Raw genomic sequence first — 11,695 nt, 5'->3', positions numbered from 1 at the left:
TGCAACCATGAAGAAGATTGTTTTTTTGAGCTCGTTTTCTGATGTTTCATTGTTGGTATATAGGAAGGCAATGGACTTTTGTATATTAATTTTGTATCCTGTGACCGTACTGTATTGGTTTATTTTTTCTAGTAGTTTTTTGTGGAGTCTTTGGGGTTTTTGATGTACAGGATCATATCATCTGCAAAAAATAAAACCTTTATTTCTTCTTTCCCAATATGAATGCCTTTTATTTCTTTCTCTTGTCTGATTGCTCTGGCTAGAACTTCCAGCACTATGTTGAATAAGAGTGGAGAGAGTGGACAACCATGTCTTATTCCTGATTTTAGGAAAAGTCCTCAGTTTAATGCTATTTAATATGATGTTAGCTGATGGTTTATCATAGATAGACTTTATTATGTTGAGATAGTTTCCTTCTATACCATTTTGTTAAGTGTTTTAAACATAAAATGATGTTGTATTTTATCGAATGCCTTTTCTGCATCTATTGATAAGATCATATGGTTTTTGTTCTTTGTTTTGTTGATACGGTGTATTACGTTAACCATTTTATGTATGTTGAACCATCCTTGTGTTCTGGGATGAACCCAACTTGATCATGATGAATTATTTTTTTAATGTGTTGCTGTATTTGATTTGCTAGTATTTTGTTTAGTATTTTAGCATCTGTATTCATTAGAAATATTGGTCTATAGTTTTCTTTTTTTGTGTTGTCCTTGCCAGGTTTTGGTATGAGGGTTATGTTGGCCTCATAAAATGTGTTTGGCAGTATTCATTCTTCTTCAACTTTTTGGAAAACTTTGAGTAGAATAGGAACCAAGTCTTCTTTGAATGTTTGACAGAATTCACTAGTATAGCCATCTGCCCCTGGACTTTTATTTTTCGGGGAGGTTTTTAATAGTTGTTTCTATATCCTCCCTGCTTATGAGTCTGTTTAGGTTTTATGCTTCTTCATAACTCAGTCTAGGAAGATTGTTTTGTTCTAGGAATTTATTCATTTCTTCTAGATTGTTAAATTTGGTGGCATATAGTTTTTCATAGTATTCTACAATAATTCTTTGTATATCTATGATATCTGTGGTGATTTCTCCTCTTTCATTTTGGATTTTGTTTATATGAGTCCTTTCTCTTTTTTTCTTGGTAAGTTTTGCCAAAGGTTTGTCAATTTGTTGATCTTTCCAAAGAACCAGCTCCTTATTTTATTAACTTTTTCTATAGTTTTTCTGTTCTCTATTTTATTTATTTCTGCTCTGATTTTTATTATTTCCTTTCTTCTGCTGGTTTTGGGTTGTCTTTTTTCTTCTTTTTCTAGTTCCTTAAGATGAGAAGTTAAGTGGTTTACTTAGGCTCTCTCTTGTTTGTTCATATAGGCCTGTAGTGATATGAACTTCCCTCTTATTACTGCTTTTGCTGCATCACAGAGATTCTGATATGTTGTATTGTTATTTTCATATGCCTGTATGTATCTTTTGATCTCTGCGCTTATTTCTTCTTTGACCCACTCATTTTTTAAAAGTATGTTGTTTAGTTTCCACATTTTTGTGGTTTGGTTTACCTTTTTTTTGCAGTTGAATTCTAGTTTCAAGGTTTTATGATGGGAAAATATGCTTGGTATAATTTCAATCTTTCTGAATTTGTTGATGTTATTTTTGTGGCCCAACATGTGGTCAATTCTTGAGAATGTTCCATGTACACTAGAGAAAAATGTAGACTTTGGCACTTTGGAATGAAATGTCTTGTAGATGCCTATCATATCCAATTGTTCTAGTGTTTCATTTAAGGCCAATATTTCTTTATTGATTTTCTGTTTGGATGAATGATCTAGAGCCGTCAGCTGTGTATTAAGGTCTCCAAGTATGATTGTATTTTTGTCAGTCTTTGTTATTAGGTCAGTAAGTAGCTGTCTTATATATTTTGGTGCTCCTTGGTTTGGTGCATATATATATAAATATATATATTTATTTATATATATATAAATAAATAAATATATATAAATATATATAAATAAATATATATATTTATATATATTTGGTGCATAAATATATATATATATTTTTATTTTTTTTTTAGGGGAGAGCATGAACACAGTCCCCTACTACCACAAATTATGCAGTCGAGTTTCCCACATTTGGGGAAATCGCAGGAGTCGGCACATCCAAGTGCAATGGATAAGCCTTGCCCTGGGAAAACCACCTTTGTGATCATGGTATCTCCACTGCCAGGTAAGTATGGTACATATATATTAAGAAGTATTATGTCTTCTTGATTCAATGTCCTTTTTATCATTATGAAATGACCATTTTTGTCTCTGATTACCTTTGCTGTCTTGTAGTCAACATTATTAGATATGAGTATTGCTACACCTGCTTTTTTTCTTTGGACATTATTTGCTTGGAGTATTGTTTTCCAACCTTTACTTTGAATTTGTTTATATCCTTGTAGCTTAGATGTGTTTCTTGTAGGAAGCATACAGTTGGATTTTCTTTTTTAATTCATTCTGCTACTCTGTGTCTTTTTATTGGTGAGTTCAATCTATTTACATAGAGTGTAATTGTTGACATTTGAGTGTTTTCTATTGCCACTTTATATTATATATTGCTTTCTGATAATTTTGTATCTTGTTTGGTTCTTCTCTTTTATTTTTCTATCATTCGTTTTTGTTTGGTTATAATCCATACTTCTTTTCTCTGTTACTTCTTTTTTCAAGCCTTGTACTTCTGTGTTGGTTTTTTCAGGGGTGGTTACCATTAAGTAATGGAAAGCATACATATCATGTTCATTGTAGTACATTACCTCCTGAGTGCTTCTGCACTTCATCATCCTTTGCTACTATTAATCTTTGTCCGCTCCCCTTTTTTAGTTTCTTTGTCACAGATTAATCTTGTTTTTATTGCAATCTTGATGGAGATTTTACTTGTAGTTTTGTTTTGTTTTGTTCTTTGTGTCTGGTTGGAAAACCCTCTTTAGTATTTCCTGAAGTGGGCATTTTCTGGTGATAAATTTCCTCATCTCTTCTGTATCTGTGAATGTTTTTATTTCTCCTTTGTATTTGAAGGATATCTTTGATGTTATAGTATTCTTGGCTGGAAGTTCCTCCCTTTCAGAACTTTAAATATTGGGGTCCACTCTCTTCAAGCTTGTAGAGTTTCTGCTGAGAAATCTGTTGATAATCTAATGAGCCTTCCTTTATATATTGTATTCTTCTTTTCCCTGGCTGCCTAGAGAATTTTTTCTTTGTCATTGGTTTGTGTCAATTTCATTATGATGTGCCTTGAAGTAGGTTTGTTAGGGTTAAGATAACTCGTTGTTCTGTTTGCTTTGTGAATTTGAGGCTTTAGTTTTTTCCACAGGCTTGGGAAGTTCTCATCTATTATTTGTTTCAATATGTTCTCCATTCCATTTTCTCTCTCTTCTCCTTCTAATATACTTATTATTCTTATGTTGCTCTTTCTGATGGAGTCAGTCAATTCCTGTAGGGATATCTCATTTTTTTTAATTCATGAGTCTCTCTCTTCTTCTCTCTGTAGTACCTCTAGTTGCCTGTCTTCTGTCACTAATTCTCTCCTCTATCTGGCCTGTTCTATTGGCTAAGCTTGTTACCTCGTTTTTCAGTTTATGAATTGATTTTTTTTTTCATTTTTCTGAAGCTGGAAACAGGGAGAGACAGTCAGACAGACTCCCGCATGCACCCGACTGGGATCCACCCGGCACGCCCACCAGGGGCGACGCTCTGCCCACCAGGGGGCGATGCTCTGCCCATCCTGGGCATCGCCATGTTGTGACCAGAGCCACTCTAGCACCTGGGGCAGAGGCCACAGAGCCATCCCCAGTGTCTGGGCCATCCTTGCTCCAATGGAGCCCCGGCTGCGGGAGGGGAAGAGAGAGACAGAGAGGGAAAGTGTGGCAGAGGGGTGGAGAAGCAAATGGGTGCTTCTCCTGTGTGCCCTGGCCAGGAATCGAACCCGGGTCCTCCGCACGCTAGGCCGACGCTCTACCGCTGAGCCAACCGGCCAGGGCTTGATTTTTTTATCTCTATTTGACTTGTTTTCATAGTTTCAATTTCCTTGGTGAAGTATTCTTTCTGTTCATTGAATTGTTTTTTGAGCCCCCTATATTGCCTTTCTGTGCTTTCTTGTATATCCTTGAGTGTTTTTAGGACTTCAATTTTAAATTCTCTGTCATTTAACTCCAAGCTTTCTAAGCTATTGAAATTTTTTTCTATAGATTTTTTCTCATCTATCTGAGCTACATCACTATCTTTTGTATCAATGATTTTCAACTTCTTTTTCTTTAATGGCATTTGAGAGTGGTATTGTTAATAACACTAATAAAAGTTCATAAAAATTTTTTGAGAAAATGCAGTGAAAAACTGAAAATTTTATTGTGCTAAGTGAAACAAAAATATGTAGAATTGTGTTTGGGAGGAGTGACAAAGAGGCAAAAAACAAGGCAAGAACCCACAAAATGCCACAAGAAAAAAATTTGTATTGAGAATAAAATAATTTGTTTGTAAATGATGGTTGAATGAGAGAAATAGTGTAAGAGAAAAGAAAAAAGAGAAAAAAGAAAATATACAGTGAAAAATGAAAATTCCATTGTATTAAGTAGCACAAAAACTATAGAATGGAGAGCTGGAGTTGGGGAAATGCTAAAGAGATAAAAAGCACACAAAATGCCACAAACAAAAAAATTGAATTCAGAATAAAATAATTTGTTTGTGGGTGAGATTCAAATGAGAGAAAAAGTGAAAGAGAAAAGAAGAAACAAAAAGATAGAGAAAAAAAATTGAGTTAAGTGTTTTGGAATGTAAGACTCATAGAAAGAAAAGAATGAAAAATGTAACACCTATGGGTAATAACGTTCAAAATGAAAAGAAAAGAATAAAACGGAAAGAAGATAAAATGACCAAGGTGGAAGGAAAAAAAAAGATAAAAAATACAAGAAAAAAATGGAAAAAGTTATAAAGACTGTGGATTTTTCTTGGTTTTGAGAAGTTTTCTTCCTTTTTCTTCTCTCTCTTTTTGGCTGGTGGTGCTGTACCCCAGGTTCTGCCCCTGTGGCACTCTTAGGCAGAGATTTGCTGTTGTGTCGCTATGGTGATGACATAAACTAGGCCTCAGTCCCGTTGGTAGGTGGGGCTTGTTAGCGTTTGCAGGCTCCAACAATGGGAGAGTCCGTTTTCCTGAAGCCTCTCCCCAAATCTCTTCTTCCTGAACCAGCAGCCTGAGGACCCAGCTATGAAGTTGCCCCAGGCATTGCCTGGAGAACAAGAGGCTCTAAGAGCTGCCAAATCGCCCCTCTGTTCCCACTCAATGCAGGATTCTGGGTAAGGATTTGCCAGCCAGAGCCGCCAGCATAATCAGGCAGGGCTGGGAGCCAATTGCCTTTCAGGTGTCTTTCTATGAGCCTCTGGGTGTATCTAGTATGCCTTAGCACTCCGCAGGTCTGCTCTCCAAAGGCTGTCTGCAAGCTGCCTGCACACCCTTCCCCCCACCACTTCCACCGTTCTCTCCCCCACAAGTGTGCTTTGTTAGCCTGTATGATGGGCGGAGGTGCCATGCCCAGATAGGTCCGGGTATAGGAAAGCTGGCTTCCATGCACTTCCCATGTGCTGTTGTTTGGGAAGCTGGGATATTCAGAAACTCTGGTCACAGCCCACACAGAGGGTCACTACTGACAGCCTCAGACCCAGCCCCTCCATCCAGGAATGTGGGCACCCATGCCTGAAGCTCCAGGTGGATCCACTCACACACTGCCCACACTTGCCGACCAAGATACCAGGAGTAAACAAGGCATCTGCTTACTCACTTCTGCCAGGGTCTGCTGCTGGCATTAGTTCCACATGGGATGAGCCACGGGCACACTCGCTCCTTGGCTTGAACATCTCTCTGCCCTAGCCCAGCATTTTCCATGCCTCCAGTTCTCACTTTCTCTCAGTTCCAAGTGAAAGCAGCCCTTGCTCGGGTCAGTGAGGAAAGCAGAATACTCCATTCTCCGTCTTATTTCCTTCAGAGTGGATTATATATTCAGTCACCTTTTCGCCCAATTGTACCTTTGTTTGATGTTTGTGTATTTCAGATGCTCCTGAGATTGTTTTCTGTCTTTAGTTGTTGAATTTGTTAAAGTTTCAGGGAGAGGTATCGGGAGCACTCCTCATGGTGCCATTTCTCTGGCATCACTCCTCGGGGGTGGTGGGTTCATTTTCAAAGCACAAGTATTGTTTTATATGTGCAAACCAATCAATGGAATATATACTACATTAACAAAAGAGTACAAAAGAACCACAATAAGATATCATCTCATAGCTGTCAGAATGACCATCATCAGTAAATCAGCAATGACCAAATCAGAAAATTTATAACCAAATGATTAACTCCTTCATTTTAGAATCAAAACAAGAATTTGCAAGATTTATTCAAGACACAAGCACACAATAAACATAAAATACTTTTAATTGTTATAAAGCAATCAATGTTTATTGTAAAAATTAGATGACATAAATTAATCAATAGGAAACAAATTCATCCCTGGCCAGTGGTGCAGTGAATAGCATGATGTCTCAGAGCATTGAAGTCACCATTTTGATCTCATGGTCACCAGCTCAAACCCAGGGAAGCTGGCTCAATCCTGGGGTCTTCAATCCTGAGATTGCAATCTTGATCCTGGGGTAGATGGCTAGAGCTCAGGGTCACTGGTTTGATCCCAAGGGCACCAGCTCAACCTCAAGTCACCAGTTTGAACCCCAGTCTGGGCACATACAGAAACAGATCAATGTCTGTTTTTCTGTTTGTCTGTCTCTGTCTCTCTTTCTTTCTCCTCTCATTAAAATCAATAAAATATTTTTAATTAAATAAACAAATAGCAAGTTTTGGCAAGGATATGGAGAAAAGGAAACCCTTGTGCACTGTTGATGGGAAGGTAAGTTGGTACAGCCACTATGAAAAGCAATGTGGAGTTACCTCAAAAAATTAAAAGTGAAACAGCCTATGACCCAGAAATTTCATTTCTGGAAATATATTCAAAGAAACTCAAAACATGAATTCAAAAAAATATATGCACTTCTATGTTTATTGCAGCATTGTTTTCAACAGCAAGGTTTGGAAGCAGACCAAGTACCCATCAGTAAATGAGTAGATGAAAAAGCTTTGGTACAACTACACAATGGAATACTACTCAGCCATAAAAATAAGGAAATCTTACCTTTTGCAACAGCATGGATGAAACTAGAGAGTTTTTTATTTTTATTTGTTGATTTTAGTGAGAGAGGAATGAAGAGAGAGAAACAGAAAAATCAATCTGTTCCTATATGTGCCCTGACTGGAGATTGTAGTACTCCAGCCTGCTAAGAACTACCAGTGTCACATGGAAAAAAACTACTCAAGACACGCTTATGTCAAGAGGAAGAGGGGGTCCTGGCCGGTTGGCTCAGCGGTAGAGCGTTGGCCTGGCGTGCGGGGTACCCTGGTTTGATTCCCGGCCAGGGCACATAGAGAAGCGCCCATTTGCTTCTCCACCCCCTCCCCTCCTTCCTCTCTGTCTCTCTCTTCCCCTCCCGCAGCCAAGGCTCCATTGGAGCAAAGATGGCCCGGGCGCTGGGGATGGCTCCTTGGCCTCTGCCCCAAGCACTAGAGTGGCTCTGATCATGACAGAGCGACGCCCCAGAGGGGCAGAGCATCGAGCGTCGCCCCTGGTGGGCGTGCCGGGTGGATCCCGGTCGGGCGCATGCGGGAGTCTGTCTGACTGTCTCTCCCCGTTTCCAGCTTCAGAAAAATACAAAAAAAAAAAAAAAAGAGGAAGAGGGGGAGGGAGGCCTGCCAAGGGAGGTAAAAAAGAGACCTCCTGAATCCCCTTCTCCTTAGCTTTTATTTATCAGAAACAGAACAGAGGTAACAGGATTACAAGGGAGGAAGACCAGGTGATAAGGGGAAAGAATGACTAATGGCCATTTTACTGACATGTAGAAAGGGCTAATTTGGATCAGTACATTCTTTTTCTTTTGCTAATTAACAAGCTCGAAGGAAGGGGCAATATAGAACCTCTAAGCTAATTTTCTAAAGTCTATTCACATGCATTCCTGTGTCTGCACAAAGGTCACTCACTCACAGGGTTTCTTGGTGTTTGCATCCAAGAGACATTTACTCAAGGCTTTTAACTAAAGTTCCCCAATCCAAGTCATAGAGGGTTCAAGGTTAGATGGGTGATTCCCTACAGGAGATCAAACACACAACCTCTGTGCTTCAGGATGATGCTCTAACCAATAGAGCCATTCAGCCAGAGCTGGAGAGTATTATGTTAAGTAAAATAAGCCAGTCAGAGAAAGACAAGTACCATATAATTTCACTTAAATGTGGAATCTAATGAACAAAATTAACCAACAAGGGAAATAGAAAGAGACTCTTAGATACAGAGAACGAACTCGCAGCTGTTGGAAGGAAAGAAGTTTGAGGGGCTAGGTGAAAAAAGTGAAGGGATTAAGAAGAAAAAAAGAACCTATAGATACAGACAATAGTATGGTGATTACCACAGGAAAAGTTGGTTAAGGAAGTTAAAAGAAGGTAAAGAGGAAACAAATGATAACGAAAGTAGACTTGACTTGGGGTGGTGAACAGACAATACAAAACAGATCATGAGCAGTGGTCACTGGGACTTGGACGTGAGCTGCAAAGTATAGAATTGTGACAACAATTCCAGTGCCATGCGGACTTTTCCTGGATGTGGACTTTTTCTGGACTCCTGCTCCTTGTGATAGCACCTAACGGACTGAACTGGGGTTGGGTTGCATTTTTCAGGGATTTGGCATAGTGTTGGGGCCAACTTGGACTTGGTGAACATGTTAAGGACACTACTCTTTTATGGACTCTTGCTGTGTTGGCCAAGAGTTTGCTTAAAGGCTTTAATCACTGTAAAAAAAAAAAATAGAAGACTGGATAAAGAAGATGTGGCACATATATACCATGGTATACTATTCAGCCATAAGAAATAATGACATCGGATCACTTACAACAAAATGGTGGGATCTTGATAACATTATACAGAGTGAAATAAGTAAATCAGAAAAAAACAAGAACTGCAGGATTCCATACATTGGTAGGACATAAAAACGAGACTAAGAGACATGGACAAGAGTGTGGTGGTTACAGGGGGCAGGGGGAGGGGGGAGGGGTGGGGGAGGGGCACAAAGAAAACTAGATAGAAGGGGATGGAGGACAATCTGACTTTGGGTGATGGGTATGCAACAGAATTGAATGACAAGATAACCTGAACATGTTTTCTTTGAATATATATACCCTGATTTATTGATGTCACCCCATTAAAATAAAAATTTATTTATTAAAAAAAAACCAGATCATGTATTATAGAATTGTACACCTGAAACTTATATAATTTTATTGACCAAAGTCACCCCAATAAATTTAATTAAAAATAAAAATAAAAAATAAAAGAAAGCACAGTGGAGTTTCTCACAGGCTACACAACATATGATATCACAACAGTGTGAATGTCGAAGCATGGATCTTCTATTAGATACATACTTAAAAGAAAGTCTTCTATGAAGCCAGATTTTAAAAGGGATTTGAAAAGATATATTAAACTTCTTTTATTATTCATTTTTTGTTTTGGCAAATATCATTTTTTTGTTTTTTAATGTTATTTATAGTGCTATAATTAGTTCATTACTGTTGTTTTTAAATGTATTAGTAAATATTCTTGCTTTGCTTTAATTTCTAATACAGTAAATATCAATAGCTATAACCCACTTAAGAAAAAGATCTTTAGGGTATCAATAATTCTTTAGAATATAAAAAGGCCTTAAGACCAAATATTTTGAGAACCATGCAGAAGAGATGAAACAAAGAAAAATATATTACTAAGCTCCCTGAGAAAGGACTCAGAACCCCAGCCTCTGCCCCACTTTGGACCTCAACCTAAAATGAGTTGAAAGAAATTAAAGAACATTCTGCCTCACTAGGTGAAGCTGTGGGGGAAGTTGGAAGCCTTTGAGAGAAATCACACATTCATTTTGGCATACCAGTTGAAAGTATTGTTCAAAGCAATGAGATATTTTTAGGTATATCTGAGTTATAATGTTCAAATTTTGATGCCAACTAAATGTTCTTCATTCTCTCTATTCCTCTTCTATACAATTCTTTCCTAGTTCTGGCTAGTTGGCTCAGTGGTAGAGTATCATCCCAGCATGTGGATGTCCCAGGTTCAATTCCCAGTCAGAGCACACAGAAGAAATGCCCATCAGCTTCTTCACTCTTCCTCCTCTAGCTTCTCTCTCTTTCTCTCTCTCTCTCTCTCTCTCTCTCTCTCTCTCTCTCTCTCTCTCTCTTCCCCTCCTGCATCCATGGTTCAGTTGGAGCAACTTGGCCTCGGGTGCTGAGGATGGCTCCATGGCCTCTGCCTCAGGTACTAAGAATAGCTTGACTGCTGAGCAATGGAGTACCCTAGATGGGTAAAGCATCACTCCCTAGTGGGCTTTCCAGGTGGATCCCTGTCAGGGCACATGCAGAAGTCTGTCTCTCTGCCTCCCCTCTTCTCATTGAATAAAAAAAAATGAAAAGAAAAAAAGAAATCTTTCCCTTTATCAGGCACTTGCTTCCATTATAGTTTATTTTCCCTTTCTTCATTCCCTCCCTTTCCCTTATTCCTCTCTCCTTTCTATTATTCTTTTTCCTTTTTATCTGCCTTACCCAAATTGGTAGCTTAAACCCACTGATCAAATAATATTAAAAACCATAAGATTTCATTTAATCTTCACTAAAACCTTACACTTAACCTTATACTTGCTATTTTATTACCACTCAGAGTAATTAGGAAATTTTTCCTAAGGTCATATAACAGGTTATGTGTCAAAGCCAGAATGTGAACCCACATCTGCTCAACTCCAAATCCATGCCCCTTCTACTCCATCCATCATCCTCCTTTAATACAGCACTTTATAGGTACAGCCCAAGAGCTATCTGCATTCCACTCTTCCCTGTCCTCACTTACTTTTTCCTATGACATATGTTTCTCCTGTGACACACTGCTCATGAGTCAATGATGGTAGACAAATTAAAAGATGAGGAGGCCCTGCCCGGTTGGCTCAGTAGTAAAGCATTGGCCCAGCATGTGGAAGTCTCAGGTTCGATTCCTGGTTAGGGCACACAGGAGAAGCGCCCATCTGCTTCTCCATCCTTCCCCCTCTTCTTTCTCTATATATCTCTCTTCTCCTGCCATAGTTGAGGCTCCATTGGAGCAAAGTTGGCCCAGGCACTGAGGATGGTTCCATGGCCTCTGCCTCAGGTGTTAGAATGGCTCTGATTTCAACAGAGCAATGCCCCATGGACAGAACATCCTCCCCTAGTGGGTTTGCTGGGTGGATCCCAGTCAGGCGCATGCAGGAGTCTGTTTCTCTGCCTCCTTACTTCTCATTTCAAAAAATTATAAAAAAGAAAAAAAGGGAACCATCACATGCAAAATTGTACCTAGATCATCATCGAAGAATAAAATGCAGATGCTCCAGCAATGGAACTCCATTTCATTTCCTTCTGTAATCAAATATTCTCAGAGAGCTGATATGTGCTAAAGGTCATGCTGAAGTCAAAGACTGACAAAACTCTTAGAACTTCAGTAGCTATGATTTTAAATTATTTGTAATTGAGCACTTAGTATGTGCCAGGCACACACCTATTTTCCATATATTATC

The 11,695-nt window shown here is 38.7% G+C and overlaps 1 non-coding gene across 1 annotated transcript; it reads right to left on the bottom strand.

Annotated features, from left to right (window-relative positions):
* Positions 1-2,067: 2,067 nt before the first annotated feature.
* LOC136332475 (U1 spliceosomal RNA) lies at positions 2,068-2,230 on the bottom strand. Its single transcript, XR_010730732.1, has one exon. It is a non-coding gene; the product is annotated as a U1 spliceosomal RNA (small nuclear RNA).
* Positions 2,231-11,695: the final 9,465 nt, after the last annotated feature.

The sequence above is a fragment of the Saccopteryx bilineata genome, chromosome 3 (assembly GCF_036850765.1).
Source record: "Saccopteryx bilineata isolate mSacBil1 chromosome 3, mSacBil1_pri_phased_curated, whole genome shotgun sequence".
NCBI lineage: Eukaryota > Metazoa > Chordata > Mammalia > Chiroptera > Emballonuridae > Saccopteryx > Saccopteryx bilineata.
Note: the sequence above shows the minus strand (reverse complement) of the source record. Positions and strands in the feature narration are given on the sequence as shown.